The sequence below is a fragment of the Panulirus ornatus genome, chromosome 9 (assembly GCF_036320965.1).
Source record: "Panulirus ornatus isolate Po-2019 chromosome 9, ASM3632096v1, whole genome shotgun sequence".
Classification (NCBI taxonomy): Eukaryota; Metazoa; Arthropoda; class Malacostraca; order Decapoda; family Palinuridae; genus Panulirus; species Panulirus ornatus.
The window spans coordinates 42,328,996-42,344,734 of record NC_092232.1 but is presented as its reverse complement, the minus strand read 5'-3'; the positions used below and the strand labels follow the sequence as shown (position 1 = coordinate 42,344,734).

Here is a 15,739-nt window from a genome sequence, read left to right as displayed (position 1 = left end):
CATATTGTTCCCTCTTTCTACATATTCTTCATCGCTCCCAAAACCTGTGCCCCATCTCCCATCGTGTGATTCATTTCAACTTCCATGGTTCCATCTGCTGCTAAGTCCACATCCACATATTTAAAACACTTCACTTTCTCCATTTTTTTTTTTCGTTTAAGTTAACTTGTCCCTCCACCCTACTAAACCTTCCTCTTACATTTCCTCGCAGCTTTCTCCTTTCACACACTTTTCCAAAGTCAGTCCCCTACTTCTGTTGCTTCTCTTTCAAATCAGCCAGTAGAGCTGTACGATTGACAAACAACAACCAACTCACTTCCCAAGCCCTCTCATTCCCAACAGACTGCATAATTGCCCCTCTCTCCAAAAGTCTCCATAAACAAATTAAACCACCATAGGGGCACCATACACCAGTAACAGAGACTGACATTTACTTGAAACCAATCACCCTCCTCTCTTCCTACTCGTACTTACATCCTTGGTAAAGACTTCACTGATTCTAGTAACTTATACACCATATACTCTTATGACTTTCCACAAAGCATCTCTATCGACCCAATCATATTCCTTCTCCAGATCCATAAATGCTAAATACAAATCCTTTTCTTTCTTCGAAGCAAACACCTGACCTACACATCCTATGTACATGCCGTCAACTTCTCAAATACCCAGGAATGCAAAAAAAAAAAAAAAAAACTTATGCCTTTGCATTCATACTTGCATTCCGCTAAACCCCGGGCACTTCACCATGATCCATACATACATTTAGTATCCTTATCACCCACTTCTTTAATAAATTCCACCGTAATACCATCCAAACCTGCCGTCTTTCCAGATTTCATCTACCACAAAGCTTTTACAACCTCCCTTACCGTTTCACTTTGGACACCACCCTAAACAAAACTTTCTATATCAGCTACTTTATCGTCAAACACATTCAACAAACTTTCAAAATACTCGACTCCATCACTACTTCACTACTTGTTATTACTTCACCAGCGTTTACATTTACCTCCTTCCAAAACATCATTTTGTTCTCCCTAAAGTTTGATGATACTCCTTCCTTGCAAGTATCGTCCAAACGCCTGTCTTTTCTCATTCACTAACAACTGTACTTCATCCCACCCTTACTAATCTGCCCACCTCCTACCTTTCTCATACCACATGTATCTTTTACACAAATAACTTTCCCCCAGGTTTCTTTATCTTTCACACACTTTTCCAAGCTCAGTCGCCTAATTCCAATCTGAGCCTTTCACGAGGATGAGCACTCCCCGCTTGACTCCTTCTTTCCCTTGTTTCAGAAATTAAAATACAAGATTATTATTGATATAAAAGTGAATCTCTACATTTGAAAAACTTTAGTCCTCGGTCTTTTTACCTCATCTTATAATTTTCAACATATCCGCAGAATTGGATTTGTTGCTATACTTTTTTGATGCGATTCTTTTAAATCTGTTGCTGGTCTTTCTGAGGAAAATATATATGGTTTCTGTCCCCTTGCTTGCTTGTGGCAACTCCAGGTCTGTTCTCGATGAGACTGCACTTGGATCAGGGGAGACTAGGGACCTCATCCTCCGAATACGAGGGCTAACAACGCTTGAGACTGGAGAGAGTCCCTGTTGCCAAGAATGGCATAAGGGAGAGATCAGCACAGGGTAGGAATGTAAGTATGGAAATGAAGAGAGGATTAAGGAACCACATATTCCCTTAAACATGGGCATGGAATGAGTCAAAGAGGTCAAGAACCCAGGCTGTGGAAAGGAGTTGTAGAGAGGGGGAAATGTAATACTAAAAGTATTACATTACCCCCATGGAAGCAATGCGATGGGGTGAGCTTATAACGGAGAATTTTTGATAGTATAATAAAAGGGGTTGGGTTAGGTTAGGTTAGGTGGTGTCTGTCAATCTTTCCTCACTCATTATTTCCACACATCTCTTACCCTTTCATTACTTATTCGATCAAACCACCTCACACCACATATTGCTCCCTACACATTCTTCATTGTTCCCAGAACCTCCGCCCCCTCTCCCACCTTGTGACTCGCTTCCACTTTCGCTGCTATGTCACTCCCAGAAATATCTTCACTCTCTGATGCCTTCACCCTCAGTCAATACCCTCCCATATTATTTCCCAGGAATGCAAAAAAAAAAAACATGCAGTGATTGCAGGGGAGACTAAGGACCTCATCCTCCGAATACGAGGGCTAACAACACTCGAGTCCTGTGATATTTCTAGTTATTGTGGTATGTCAGTCAAGAATGGCTGTAACAAGGCCACACCTAACTATATTGTTCTTCGAGCACTTTTTCAATTCGGGACCAAAATGCGCCATAAGCATTCAGAAGCAGCCATCCCATATCTTCTGTAAACTTCCTGACTTTACGTATTTCATTGGGAAAGGATTACGGAAAAGGGACGTGATAGGCTTTTATTAAAATGTTTTCCTAGACTGTGTTTTGGTCAAGCTGGTGTCTTAAGTGAGAGGACCAGCGAGAATATTAAAGAGAGAAGAGGTAGTGAAAGCATTGCGGAAGATGTTAATATCTAGTGCTTTAGGATTAGCAGAATGAATGCATAGTACCATTGTACAAAAGCAAAAGAAGTAAAGGTGATCAAATTACAAAGGTACGATTTTATTGAGTACAAAGCATCAGATTGGGAAAAAGAAGTGTGGTTTGTGAATACTGTATGAGATATACTTAGAAAAACAGATGGATTTGATCTGGAGAAGGCATATGATAGTGTTATTAGAGATGCTTTGTGAAAGGCATTGTTGAGGTAAGTTGCTTGAAGCAGTAAAAAGTTTTTACCAAGGATGTAAGGCATGTGTACTAGTAAGAAGAGAGGAAAGTAATTGGTTCCCAGTGAATGTCGGTTTGCAGCAGGATTGTGTGATGCTCAATTATTAATTTGTTTATGGTTGGGGTTGTTAGAGAAGTGAATGCAAGAGTCTTGGAGAGAAGGGCAAGTATCCAGCTTGTTCTTCAATGAACGAGCCAATTGTTGTTTGCTGATGATACAGCGCTGGTGGCTGATTCGGGTGAGAAACTGCAGAAAATGTGTGAAACAGAAAGCGGAGAGTAAATAAGAATAAGAGCAAGGTTATTAGGTTCAGTAGGGTTAAGGGACAAGTTAATTGGGAGGTAAGTTTGAATAGAGAAAAACTGGAGTAAGTGAAGTTGATTTAGCAGTGGATGGAACCATGGAAGTAGAATTGAGTCACAGGGTGCGAGAGGGGGCCAACGTTCTGGGAGCGTTGAAGAGTGTTTGGAAGGCGAGAACAAAAATAGCAAAAATAGGTGTATTTGAAGGAATAGTGGTTCCAACAATATTACATGATTGCGAGGCATGGTTGGAAATGAAATGTTTAGGGAAAAGGTAATAAAAAAGAGTGTGGTTGAAAAAGCAGAAGACTGTTTAGTCACATGGAGAGAATGAGTGAGAAAGGATTTACATAGAGGACATATTTGTCAGAGGTAGAAAAAACAAGAAGCAAGAGACCAAAGTAGAGGTGGAAGGATGGAGAGAAAAAGATTTAAGCGATCGGGTTGACGGGCTGTCAGTGTATTGAACCAGGGCATGTGAAGCATCTGGGGTAAACCAATGATTTTCATGCATTTACACAAGACATGAAATGGAAGCTGTCACGAATGGAAAGAATTTGCGTTGAACTTGCAAAATTCCTAAATGATGGCGTACTTGTCCCATATTTGATGTATTGGTGTGAAACCCAAGTTTGTATTGGTCAGAAAATGTAAGAAATAAGAAGAGTAGAAATGAACAGCTTACATATGTAGTTAGATTAGAAATAGGTGGGTATGAAGGAATTATTTTTAAAAAATTAGAAGAAACTCAGAAAGAGTGTAATAGTTATGTGGAAGGTATGACAGTGAGGATATTTGGTAATAAAGTTCAAGGCACAGGAGGAAGAGGTAGATGGATAGGAGAAATCATAAAGTATGGTAGAGCCACAGCTATTACGGCTATTACTCTCTGGTAGGGCCAGAGTTATTTTAAAGAAAGGTACCATAGGAATTATTTCGGATAAGATGCTGTAAAAGGTAAAGTAAAAGGGTAAGAGTGCAAAATACTGTTTGAAGAATAAAGGAGAGTTATTGGGTCCCTTAATAGAATAATCGAGGCTATGAAAACAGCTTAAACATGGACACGGGATAAGTCAGAGGTATTTGAGAGAAGCATGTGGAATGAAGAAAGAAATGAGAGATGTGGTATGGCAGGAAATGGAAAAGAAATTAATTGTGGGGTTGTAGAGTGGAGGAAATGTAATACTAAAAATATTTTTCCCCCGTGGAAGGAATGGAGTGAGTTTATAATGAGAATTTATTATAGTACAATAAAAGTTGGGAAAATACTGGAAAAATGCATATAAGGTCAAGGATGAATTTAGAAACTGAAACTGTAGTGTCTGGGAAGTAAGTCAGTTTCTTCTTTCCTGATGGTACACCACTTGTGGCAGATTCCATGAAACGATGCAGACATTGGTGACTGAGTTTGGTGAACATTGTGAAAGGAGATAATTGAGGCTAGTATGAAGTCTGTGGTGGAATAGAGGCTTGGGAAGTGAGTCAGTGGATCTCACCTTGTGGAAGCCATACTGGTGATTTTCAAGGTGCCTAAGGATATGAGTTGAGGAGGGTTCAGAGACTTTAGAAATAGTGGATGTCAAAGCAATAGGAGAAAGAAAGTTTTGGATGTTAAACACAAAGGAAACAGTTGAGCAAGCACAGGTGCCAGTTCATGGATGGATGCCATCAGGACTATAATAATCCTTGCTTGTATCCAGAGATAATATCTTTTTGGAGTGTTTGAAAAGAGATTTCAGGAGTGGTCATAGTAAGGGGAGCATTATGGGATGAAGGAATGTTATAGCCATCCAAAATAGTGTTTGAGGAAAAATGGAAACCAAATTTGCTTTTTCTATGGAAAAAAGTAAAGGAAAGGTAGACCAACAGATATTGTTAGAAATTCCCTCTAGCTGAAGACCAAAAAGACAAGGAGAGGTTATCAAACTTCAATGCAAAAACGTTATCTTTTATTCAAAATAAAAGATAACGTTTTTGCCGTGATTTGAGGCTGTCATAAGAGCTAAATAGGAGCCAGCAGAATGAGTTTTCCCAAGCCTTATAAGTCCGATTCCTTGCCTGAATGGCCTCAGAATGGAAATGGATCCATTTCTGTAAGAATAGCCTCTCCTATGCATTTGGCAGAGAAAGAAGTGTCACCACATAAGAAACAATAATTTACCCAAGGAAAGTAAACCGTGGCAAAGCCATATGGTAGAGCTTTGTGAGGTGATGGTATTTATGCTTAGGAGGGGAGGTGCCATTAGAATAATTAGAGTGTAATTAGATGAACTGATTGAGAGTGAGATTTTGTGCTTACAGTGGGATGAACTTGAGGTGATAAATAGTTCCAGCGGTTCACAGTGGTCAGGAATATGGGTAGGGGGGGAGACAATTTGCTCTAAATCACAGAGAATTGAGAACATGAGGGCTTCAATCCCTCATTGTATGGTCAATATTGACATCCCTGAGGAAGAGAATTCCAGCTTGCACAGTCTCACGACAGGAATTTAGATAATCAAAGATATAATATTTGTAGAAATAGGAAAGCAATGTGGAATGAAGAAAAAAATGAAAGATGTGGTATGACAGGGAATGGAAAAGAAATTAATTGTAGAGTGAGGGAAATAAGATACTAAAAGTATTACATTTTTCTCATGGGAGGAATGCTAAAGTGGAAAAATCCTTATATTGTCGGGGATAAGAGATGACTATTGTTTCCACCTCCTTGATTGTAGTATTGATAGATACGGTTGAAGTAATTTAGAGGCTTTATGCTTCATGCTTCCGGTGTCAAAACGGAAACTGCAGTCTGTAGTGGGTGAGGGTGCATGGGAAAAATGAAAAATGCAGACGTTGCTGACTGAGTCTGTTAAACACTGTGAAAGGAGGATATTGAGAGTAAATGTGATTAGAAAGAGAGGAGAGAGAATGATTCCAAGCAAATGTTGGCTTGTGATGCCACTAATGGATGTTCAGTTTTTTCATGAATGGGTTGGTGAGGGAGTAAATGCAAGTCTTGGAGATATAGCTAGTATGCAGTCTGTGGGGGACTAGAGGCTTGGGAAGTGTCAGTGGATCTCATCTTGTGCTTCCACAAGGTGTCTAAGGATGAGTTTTCTCATACCACATGCATGTTTTGCATAAATCTCATTCCTCACCCACTCTCCAGGTTTCTTTTACCTTTCACACACTTTTCCAAATTCAGTCGCCTAATTCCATACACATTCAGACACCCCAGTCTGAGTCTTTTACGAGGATGAGCACTCCCCGCTTGACTCCTTCTTTCCCTTGTTTTAGAAATTGAAATACAGAAGTGAAGCTCTACATTTGAGAAATGAGAAACTTTAGTCCTTAGTCTTTCTACCTTTTTCTTTTCTTTCTTTCATACTATTCGCCATTTCCCGCATTAGCGAGGTAGCGTTAAGAACAGAGGACTGGGCCTTTGAGGAAATATCCTCACCTGGCTCCCCTTCTCTGTTCCTTCTTTTGGAAAATTGAAAAAAAAACGAGAGGGGAGGATTTCCAGCCACCCGCTCCCTCCCCTTTTAGTCACCTTCTACGACACGCAGGGAATACATGGGAAGTATTCTTAGTCTTTCTACCTAATTTTCAATATTTCCACAAAAATTTTTTTGATGTGTTTCTTTTAAATCTGTTACTGGTCTTTTTTGTGAAGAAAATACATATGGTTTCTGCCCCCTTGTTTGTTTGCTGCGACTCCAGGTCTGCTCTCGATGGGACTGCAGGGGAGACTACGGAACACATCCTCCGAATACAAGGGCTTGAGAATGGAGACAATCTTGTAACAAGGCCACACCTAACTTTTTGAATGAAAAGGCGGAGAGAGAAGTGTCACCACATAAGGAAAGTAAAAAAAGAGGTAAGATTTTGTGCTTACAGTGGGATGAACTTGAGGTGAAAAATAGTCCCAGTGGTTCAAAGACGTCAGGAATATGGGTAGGGTGAGAGACAATTTGCTCTAAATCTTACATAATGGAGAACATGATAGCTTCAATCTCTCATGAGGAAGAGGATTTCAGCTTGCAGACGATAGGATCTTAGTCTCATGACAGGAAATTAGATGATCAAAGAAAGATATTTTTGTAGAAATAGTGTAGTAATAAGCCTTGAGTCACATAACATTAAAAGGTCATGGAAGGGGCCAGTGATCTCCCTCTCATTGGCAGTATAGTCAGGTAGAAACGGACATTCTTAGCAACCAGTGATGCAGGGGACAAAGGGCCATAGATTTGTTGGACTCTGTCATGATAATACTTAAAAATGTTTGAGTGGTCAGGAGTACTTATGTGAAAATAAATATGACGTTTGAGTAGGTGTTTGCCATTTTGGCAAGACTTGCTTGGTTGTCCCATTTTGATGAACAAGAAAGTAAGACCAACATGGAGTGCAAAATAGTTCTGGGCACCTCTTTGACACTTCTCTGTCAGGACGGTAGTACTCTGTATCAGCCCCTGCACACCTTCCTCTCATCCTATTACCAATTTTTGTACATCTTCCAATCACTGTAAGGACTGCCCATCCACCTTTCTTTTCTTTTTTTACTATTAGTTTAACTTTCTTATCCTGCCATTCATTGATTGCTAGCATGGATGAGTGGCTAATTAAAGTTTAAGAAAGCTGGCTAGTTTCTTACTGAATACCTGAAAGTCTTAACCCTTTTCTCACCTTAAGGATGTTGCATATTTCTGGAAGTAACTTAGTTTCTTTTATGGCTGATTCCATGAAAAATGTCAACGCTGGTGAGTAAGTTTGGGAAACCGTAAATGTGTTGGTGAGGCAGTAAATGCAAGTCTTGGAGAGATAGGTAGTATGCAGTCTGTGGAGTAATAGAGGCTTGGGAAGTGAATCAGTAGACCTCACCTTGTGGAAGCCATATTAGTGATTTTCAATGTGCTTAAGGATATGATTTGAGGAGGGTTCAGAGACTTTGACAATAGTGGATGTCAAAGCACAGGAAAGTTTTGGATTTGAAACAGAAAGAAAACAGATGAGCGAGCACAGATACCAGTTCAGTGGCTCACTCTTTCAGTTCATAGGGATGGATACCATCAGGAAGATAATCCTTGCTTGTATCCAGAGAGAGAGAGAATCGCTTTCTGGATAGTCTGAAAAGAGATTTCAGGAATAGGCATCATGGGCTGAAGGTAAGTTGCAGCCATCCAAGATAGAGTTAGAGAAAAATGGAAACCTAATTTGCTTTCTATATGGCAGAGACATCTATAGATCCATCAGAATGGAAAAGTAAAGGAAAGGTAGAGCTACAGATATTGTTAGAGATTCCCTTAGCTGAAGACCAAAAAGACAAGGAGAGGTTATCAAATTTCCTTTGAATAAAGGAATGATTTGCCTCATGGATAACGTTTTTGCAGTGATTTTAAGCTGTGATAAAAGCTAAATGGGAGCCAGTGGAATGAGAGTTTTTCCAAGCCTGATATGTCTGATTCCTTGCCTGAATGGCCTTAGAATAGAAATGGTTGAATAGTGGATTGAATGAAAAGGTTTTCTTCGGAGGAAGAGGGAATGAATGCATTCATTTCCGTAAAAATAGCCTCTTCTATGCATTTGGCAGAGAAAGAAGTGTCACCACATAAGAGAGTAATTTGCCCAAGGAAAATAAAAAAAAAATGTGCCATTAGAATAGATACATAGAGTGTAATTAGATGAACTGATTGGGAGTGAGATTTTGTGCTAAAGTGGGATGAACTTGAGGTGATAAATAGTTCCAGTGGTTCACAGTGGTCAGGAATATGGGGAGGGTGGGAGACAATTTGCTCTAAATCACAGAGAATCGAGAACATGAGGCTTCAATCCCTCATTTTATGGTGAATGTTGACATCCCTGAGGAAGAGGATTTCAGCTTCCAGATGAGAGGATGTCACAGCCTCATGACAGGAATTTAGATAATCAAGGAAAGATGAAATATTACCACAGAAAAAGTGTGGGGACTCAAGCTATGTTGATGTACGAATAAGTACAAACACCACCTTTTAACTGGAATTGTGAGTAAAATTTATAATTGGACTGTGCCTTAGAGAGAAGTAAAATATTAAGGGAGGTACTAGACAGATGGTGTTGAACACTAGAGGTTAATAGAGACCATGAATGTTGGTATACTGAATAGAAAAAAAGAAATGTCTAACAGAGAGGGAAAGGTCATTGGAGGGGCCAGTACTACAACTGCTAGAGATCTCCCTCTCATTGGCAATATAGTCAGGCAGAAACCTGGAGATTCTTAGCATCCAGTGATGCTGGGGACAAGGGGCCATAGATTTGTTGGATAATACTTAATACCTAAATATGTTTGAGTGGTAAGGAATTTGCAGGAGTACTTATGTGAAAAAATATATGAGGTGTTTGGTGCTTGTAAGATAGTTCCATTTTGATGAACAAGAAAGTACGACCAACATGGTAGTACAGTAGTACTCTCCTGCACCTTCCTCTCAACCTATTATTACCAATTTTTGTACATCTTTCAATCACATACAATCCTTCACTGTACGGACTGCCCATCCACCTTTCTTTTCTTTTTCACTATCAGCTTAAATTTCTTATCCTGCCATTCTTTGATTGGCCAAGGATGGGCTTGAGATGAGGAAGCTTCTGCTAGCATGGATGAGTGGCTAATGAAAGGTTAGGAAAGCTGGCTAGTTTCTTACTGAATACCCAAAAATTCTAACCCCTTTTTCACCTAAGAGTTTCCTGAAGACGTTACCCAGCTTGAGGAGCAGTTTAGCATCCTACGTCATTGAAGACGTTACCCAGCTCGAGCTACAGTCCAGCACTCTACGTCACTGAAGACGTTACCCAGCTCGAGGGGCACTTCAGCACCGTATGTCATTGAAGACGTTACCAAGCTCAAGGGTCAGTTCAGTATCTCCATCATTGAAGACGTTACCCAGCTTGAGATGCAGTCCAGCACTCTACGTCACTGAAGACGTTACCCAGCTCGAGGGTCATTCCAGCACTCTACGTCACTGAAGATGTTACCCAACTTAAGGGGCACTTCAGCACTGAAGACGTTACCCAGCTCGAGGGGCACTTCAGCACATTACGTCACTGAAGACGTTACCCAGCTCGAGGAACAGTTCAGCACCCTACGTCACTGAAGACATTACTCAACTTGAGGGGCACTCCAGCACTCTACGTAATTAAAGAAGTTACCAAGCTCCAGGGGCAGTTCAGCACTCTACGTCACTAAAGACTTTACCCAACTCAAGGGGCAGTTCAGCGACTTAAGTCACAGGAGACATTACCCAGCACGAGGGGCAGTTCAGCACCCTACGTCAATGACAACTTTACACAGCCAGAGGGGCAGTTCAGCACTCTGTGTCACTGAAGACTTTATCCAGTTTGAGAAGCAGCAGTCCAGCACGTTACTATGTCATTGAAGACGTTAACCATGCTCGAGGACCAGTTCAGCACCCTATGTCACTCAGCTCAAGGGACAGTTCAGCACTCTACGTCACTGAAGGTGTTACCTAGATCGATGGAGTGTAAATGGTTCTGGGCACCTCTCAACCTATTACCAAATTTTGTACATCTTCCAGTTACATCCACCTTTCTTTTCTTTTTCAGCTTAACTTTTTTATCCTGCCATTGGCCAAGGATGGGCCTGAAATGAGTAAGCTGCTGTTACCATGGCTAATGAAAGGTTAGGAAAGCTGGCTAGTTTCTTACTGAATTCCTGAAATTTCAAACCTCTTTTTCACCTAGAAGTTTCCTTAAGGATATTGCATATTTCTGGAACATCACCTCTGAGAGAAAACTTTTTCAGTTTTCAGTACTTACTTGTTCTTTTTCATTGTTTCATGATCGTTGAATGTTCTTTCTTTGCTATTAACCATATCAAAGACATTGGTTAATGTTTACAGAATTACATTAAATGTGAAGATTGAGGTAGCAATTTTATATGTTTATGATTCCATGTCTTTCTGTAACACATCAGACTTGCATGAATGTTATACATTGGTTGTGTGTGAATTGGACAAGAAGTGTGATTCATCGGCATTTATTTGAGATGGTTTTCCAATTTGGGACTGTACACCAGTCTGAATTGTTTTGGTCTTTGTTTCAAGTTTTATGAACCTAATATTGCTTTCAATCCTCATATCATTCTTTTGTATTTCTATTACAGTTTATTGCTATTTCCTGCATCAGTGAGATAGCTCTAGGAAACAGATATACATAGATTTTTCACTGCTTCTAGCAACTTACCTCACACCATATACAAATATACATGTATATTCTTACTTGCCTTCATCCATTCCTGTCATCACCCCACAGGAAGCAGCAAGGGAGCACCAGGAAAACAGACAAAAAGGCCACATTCGCTTACAGTCTCTAGTTGTCATGTACAATGCACCAAAACCACAGCTCCCTGTATATCCAGGCCCCCACAGACCTTTCCATGGTTTACCTCAGATGCTTCACATACCCTGATTCAGCCCATTGACAATAACAATCGTTCCAATTCACTATTTCTTGCACGCCTCTCACTCTTCTGAATGTTCAGGCCCCGATCACTCAAAATCTTTTTCACTCCATCCCTCCACCTCCAGTTTGGCCTCCTCTGACATATATATCATCTTTGTCAATCTTTCCATTTCAATGTACCCTCTTCTCCTCTTTCAGCCACACATTTTATTTCCACACCTCTGTTTACTCTTTCATTACTTATTTTTCTCTTTCTAACCATTCTTCATTGCTTCCAGAACCGCTGCTAAGTCCACATCCATATAATTAAAACACTTCACTTTCTCCAATTTCTTTTCCATTCGATTTTACATCCCAATTAACTTGTCCCTCCACCTCCACCTTACTCTCAGCTTTCTCGTTTCACACTCTTTTCCAAACTCAGTACCCTACTCACACCACATATTGTTCTTTCTACACATTCTTCTTTGCTACCTTGACTCACTTCCACTTCCATGGTTCCATCTGCTGCTAAGTCCACATCCATATAATAAAACACTTCACTTTCTCCAATTGCTTTTCCATTCGAGTTTACATCCCAAGTGACTTTTCCCTCCACCCTACTGAACCTAATAACCTTCATCTTATTCACATTTACTCTTTCGAATCAGCCAATAGAGCTGTATGACTGACGAATAACAACTGACTCACTTCCCAAGCCCTCTCATTCCCAACGACCTGCATAAACGCCCCTCTCTCCAGGCTCTTGCATTTACCTCCCTATCCATAAACAAATTGAACAACCATGGGGACATCATACACCTGTGCCAGAGACTGACATTTACTGGAAACCAATCACCCTTCTCTCTTCCTACTGGTACTTACATCCTTGGTAAAGACTTTTCACTTATTCTAGCAATTTACCTCTCACACCATATACTCTATCGACCCAATCATATTCCTTCTCCAGATCCATAAATGCAAAATACAAATCCTTTTGTATTTTAAGTATTTCTCACATACATTATTCAAAGCAAACACCACATCTACACATACTTTACCACTTCTGAAACCACATGGCTCCTGCCCAACATGCCGTCACCATGATCCATACATACATATAATATCCTTACTAACCAAACAACAACATAGTCACTCACTTTTTCATCTTCCACAAAGCTTTCACTACCTCCATTCTTAACCAAACCCTTACCCTCTACTTTATCACTACATCAGTACTTGTTATTACTTCACCGGTTTCCATTTGTTCTCGTTTTATACATGTTAGTTACCTCCTTCCAAAACATCATTTTATTCTCTAAAGTTTAATGATACTCCTTCCTTGCAAGTATCGTTCAAACGCGTCTCTTTTCTCATTCACTAATCTGCCCACCTCCTACATGCATCTTTTACACGTTGTTACATTCCTCACCCACTCTCCGGGTTTCTTTTATCTTTCACACACTTTTCAAAACTCAGTCGCCTAATTCCATACACATTCAGTCCTTTGAAAAGGACGTGCACTTCCTGCTTGACTCCATTTCCTTGTTTTAGAAATGCAAATACAAGAAATACAAGCTCTACATTTGAGAAACTTTAGTCCTTAGTCTTTCTACCGCAGTATTAGATTTGTAGCTATAATTTTTTTGATGCATTTCTTTCAAATCAGAGGCTGCTCTTCTTTGAGGAAAATGCATATGGTTTCTGCCCCTTCCTTGTTTCCTGTGACTCCAGGTCTGCTCTTGATGGGACCTCATCCTCATAATACGAGGGCTAACAACACTTGAGGATATTCCTAGTCCTGTTGGTATCTCAGCCAAGAATATTCTTTGAACACTATTACAACTCGGGACCAAAATGCACCGCAAGCAGAGAGAAACGTGAAGCCCCCCTGTTACAATAGCCTCTGCAAATTACCTGACATTGCATTTAAATGGGAAAGGATTACAAAAAAGGGACGTGATTGGCCTTTTAGGAAATGTTTTTCGGGCGTTACCTTGCTGAAGGATTGTGTTTTGGTCGAGATGGTGTGTGAAGTGAGAGGGTCTGCGAGAATGGTAAACAGAGAAGAGGTAGTAAAAGCTTTGTGGAAGATGAAAGCTGGCAAGGCTGCAGTTTTGGATGGTAATGGACTATAATTTATGAAAAAAAGGTGAGGCTTGGCGGAATGCATGCAAAGTGCCATTGTACAAAGGCATTCATGTGAAATCATATGGGAGGGTATTGATTGAGACGATGAGAAATACTTAGAAAAACATGGATTTGTATGTAGCATTTATTGATTTGGAGAAGGCATATGATAGGGTCGTTAGAAATATGGTTTTTACAAAGGATGTAAGAGATGAAAGTGATTGGTTCTCAGTGTATGTCGGTTTGCAGCAGGGGTGGGTGATGCTCCATTATAGTTTAATATGTTGATGGATAGGGTTGTTACAGAAGTGAATGCAGTTTGAGGGCTTAGGAAGCAGAAGTTTGGTAAAGTGTGTGAAAGAAGAAAGCGGAGAGTAAATTAGGTTCGGAAGGGTTGGGGGACAAGTTATTTGGGAGGTAAGTTTGAATGGAGAAAAACTGGAGGAAGTGAATTGTTTTAGGTATGAAACCATGGAAGTAGAAGTGAGTAACAGGGTGCGAGAGGGAGCGAACGTTCTGGGAGCGTTGAAGAATGTTTGGAAAATAGGTATGGTTCCAACAATGTCATATGGTTGTGAGGTATGGGCTATAGATATGTTTGTGCAGAGGAGGGTGGAAGAGTTAATGGGTCCCTTAAAAGAATGATGGAGGGTAGAAAAAGAGGATTAAAGGAATACACTTTCCCTTCAACTCTGACTTATGCAGCTGAAACATGGACATGGAATGAGTCTGAGAGGCTGTTTGAGAGGAGCATGTTGAATGAAGAAAGAAATGAGAGGGGTTTATGAGAGATATGGTAGGGCAGGGAATGGAAAAGAAATTGATTGTGGAGTGGTAGAGTGGGGGAAATGTAATACTAAAAGTAAAAGTGAGTTTATAATGAGAATTTATTATAGTACGATAAAGATTGTGGAGTGGTAGAGTGGGGAAAATGTAATACTAAAAGTAAAAGTGAGTTTATAATGAGAATTTGTTATAGTACAATAAAAGCAATTGATATATTAGACATGGTTGAAGATGCATATCGATGAATTTAGAAGCTCTTTGCTTTATACTTTCAGCTTCAAAACAAAAACGAGTCTGTAGTGGGTGAGTGTGCTGGGAAGTCAGTTTCCATGAAAAATGCAGACGTTGGTAACTAAATTTGCGAAACAGTGTGAAAGGAGGAAATTGAGAGTAAATAAGATTAGGAAGAGACTCCAAGGGAAAGGCAGGTTTGTGATGTTCAATTTTTTCATGGATGGGTTGGTGAGGCAGTAAATGCAAGTCTTAGAGAGATAGCTAGTATGCATTCTGTGGGGGAATAGAGGCTTGGGAAGTGTGTCAGTGGATCTCACCTTGTGAAAGCCATATTGGTGATTTTCAAGTTGCCTAAGGATATGAGTTGAGGAGGGTTCAGAGACTTTAGAAATAGTGGATGTCAAAGCAGTAGTATGATTGTTAAAGGGGTTAGAATGATCACCATTGATGCTTCCAAGGAAAAGGAAAGTTTTGGATTTTAAACAGATGGATGCCATCAGGACCATAATCCTTGTTTGTATCCAGAGAGAGAATAATTTTTTGGATAGTCTGAAAAGAGATTTCAGGAATGGGCATAGTAAGAGGAGCATTATGGGGTGAAGGAATGTTATAGCCATCCAAAATGGAATCTAAATTTGCTTTCTCTATGGCAGACATCTATAGATCCGTCAGAATGGAAAAGTAAAGGAAAGGTGGAGCAACAGATATTGTTAGAGATTCCCTTAGCTGAAGACCAAAAAGGCAAGGAGAGGTTATCAAACTTCCTTTGAATACAGGAATAATTTGCGTCATGGATGAAATTTTTGCTGTGATTCCAGGCTCTCATAAAAGCTAAATGGGAGCCAGTGAAATGAGAGTTTTTCCAAGCCTAATATGTCTGATTCCTTGCCTGAATGGCCTTAGAACAGAAATGGTTGAATGGTGGATTGAATGGAAAGGTTTTCTTCGGAGAAAGAAGAAATGAATGTATCCATTTCCGTAAGAATTGCCTCTGATATGCATTTAGCAGAGAAAGAAGTGTCACCACATAAGAGGTTACTTAAGTTATTTCATTCAGCTTTGTTGA

The 15,739-nt window shown here is 40.0% G+C and overlaps 1 long non-coding RNA gene across 1 annotated transcript; it reads left to right on the top strand.

Moving 5' to 3' along the window:
- The first annotated feature begins 1,519 nt into the window (after window positions 1–1,519).
- LOC139750112 (uncharacterized) lies at window positions 1,520–11,006 on the top strand. The gene is made up of 3 exons (XR_011713083.1): window positions 1,520–1,666; window positions 6,814–6,970; window positions 9,805–11,006. It is a non-coding gene; the product is annotated as an uncharacterized lncRNA (long non-coding RNA).
- Window positions 11,007–15,739: the final 4,733 nt, after the last annotated feature.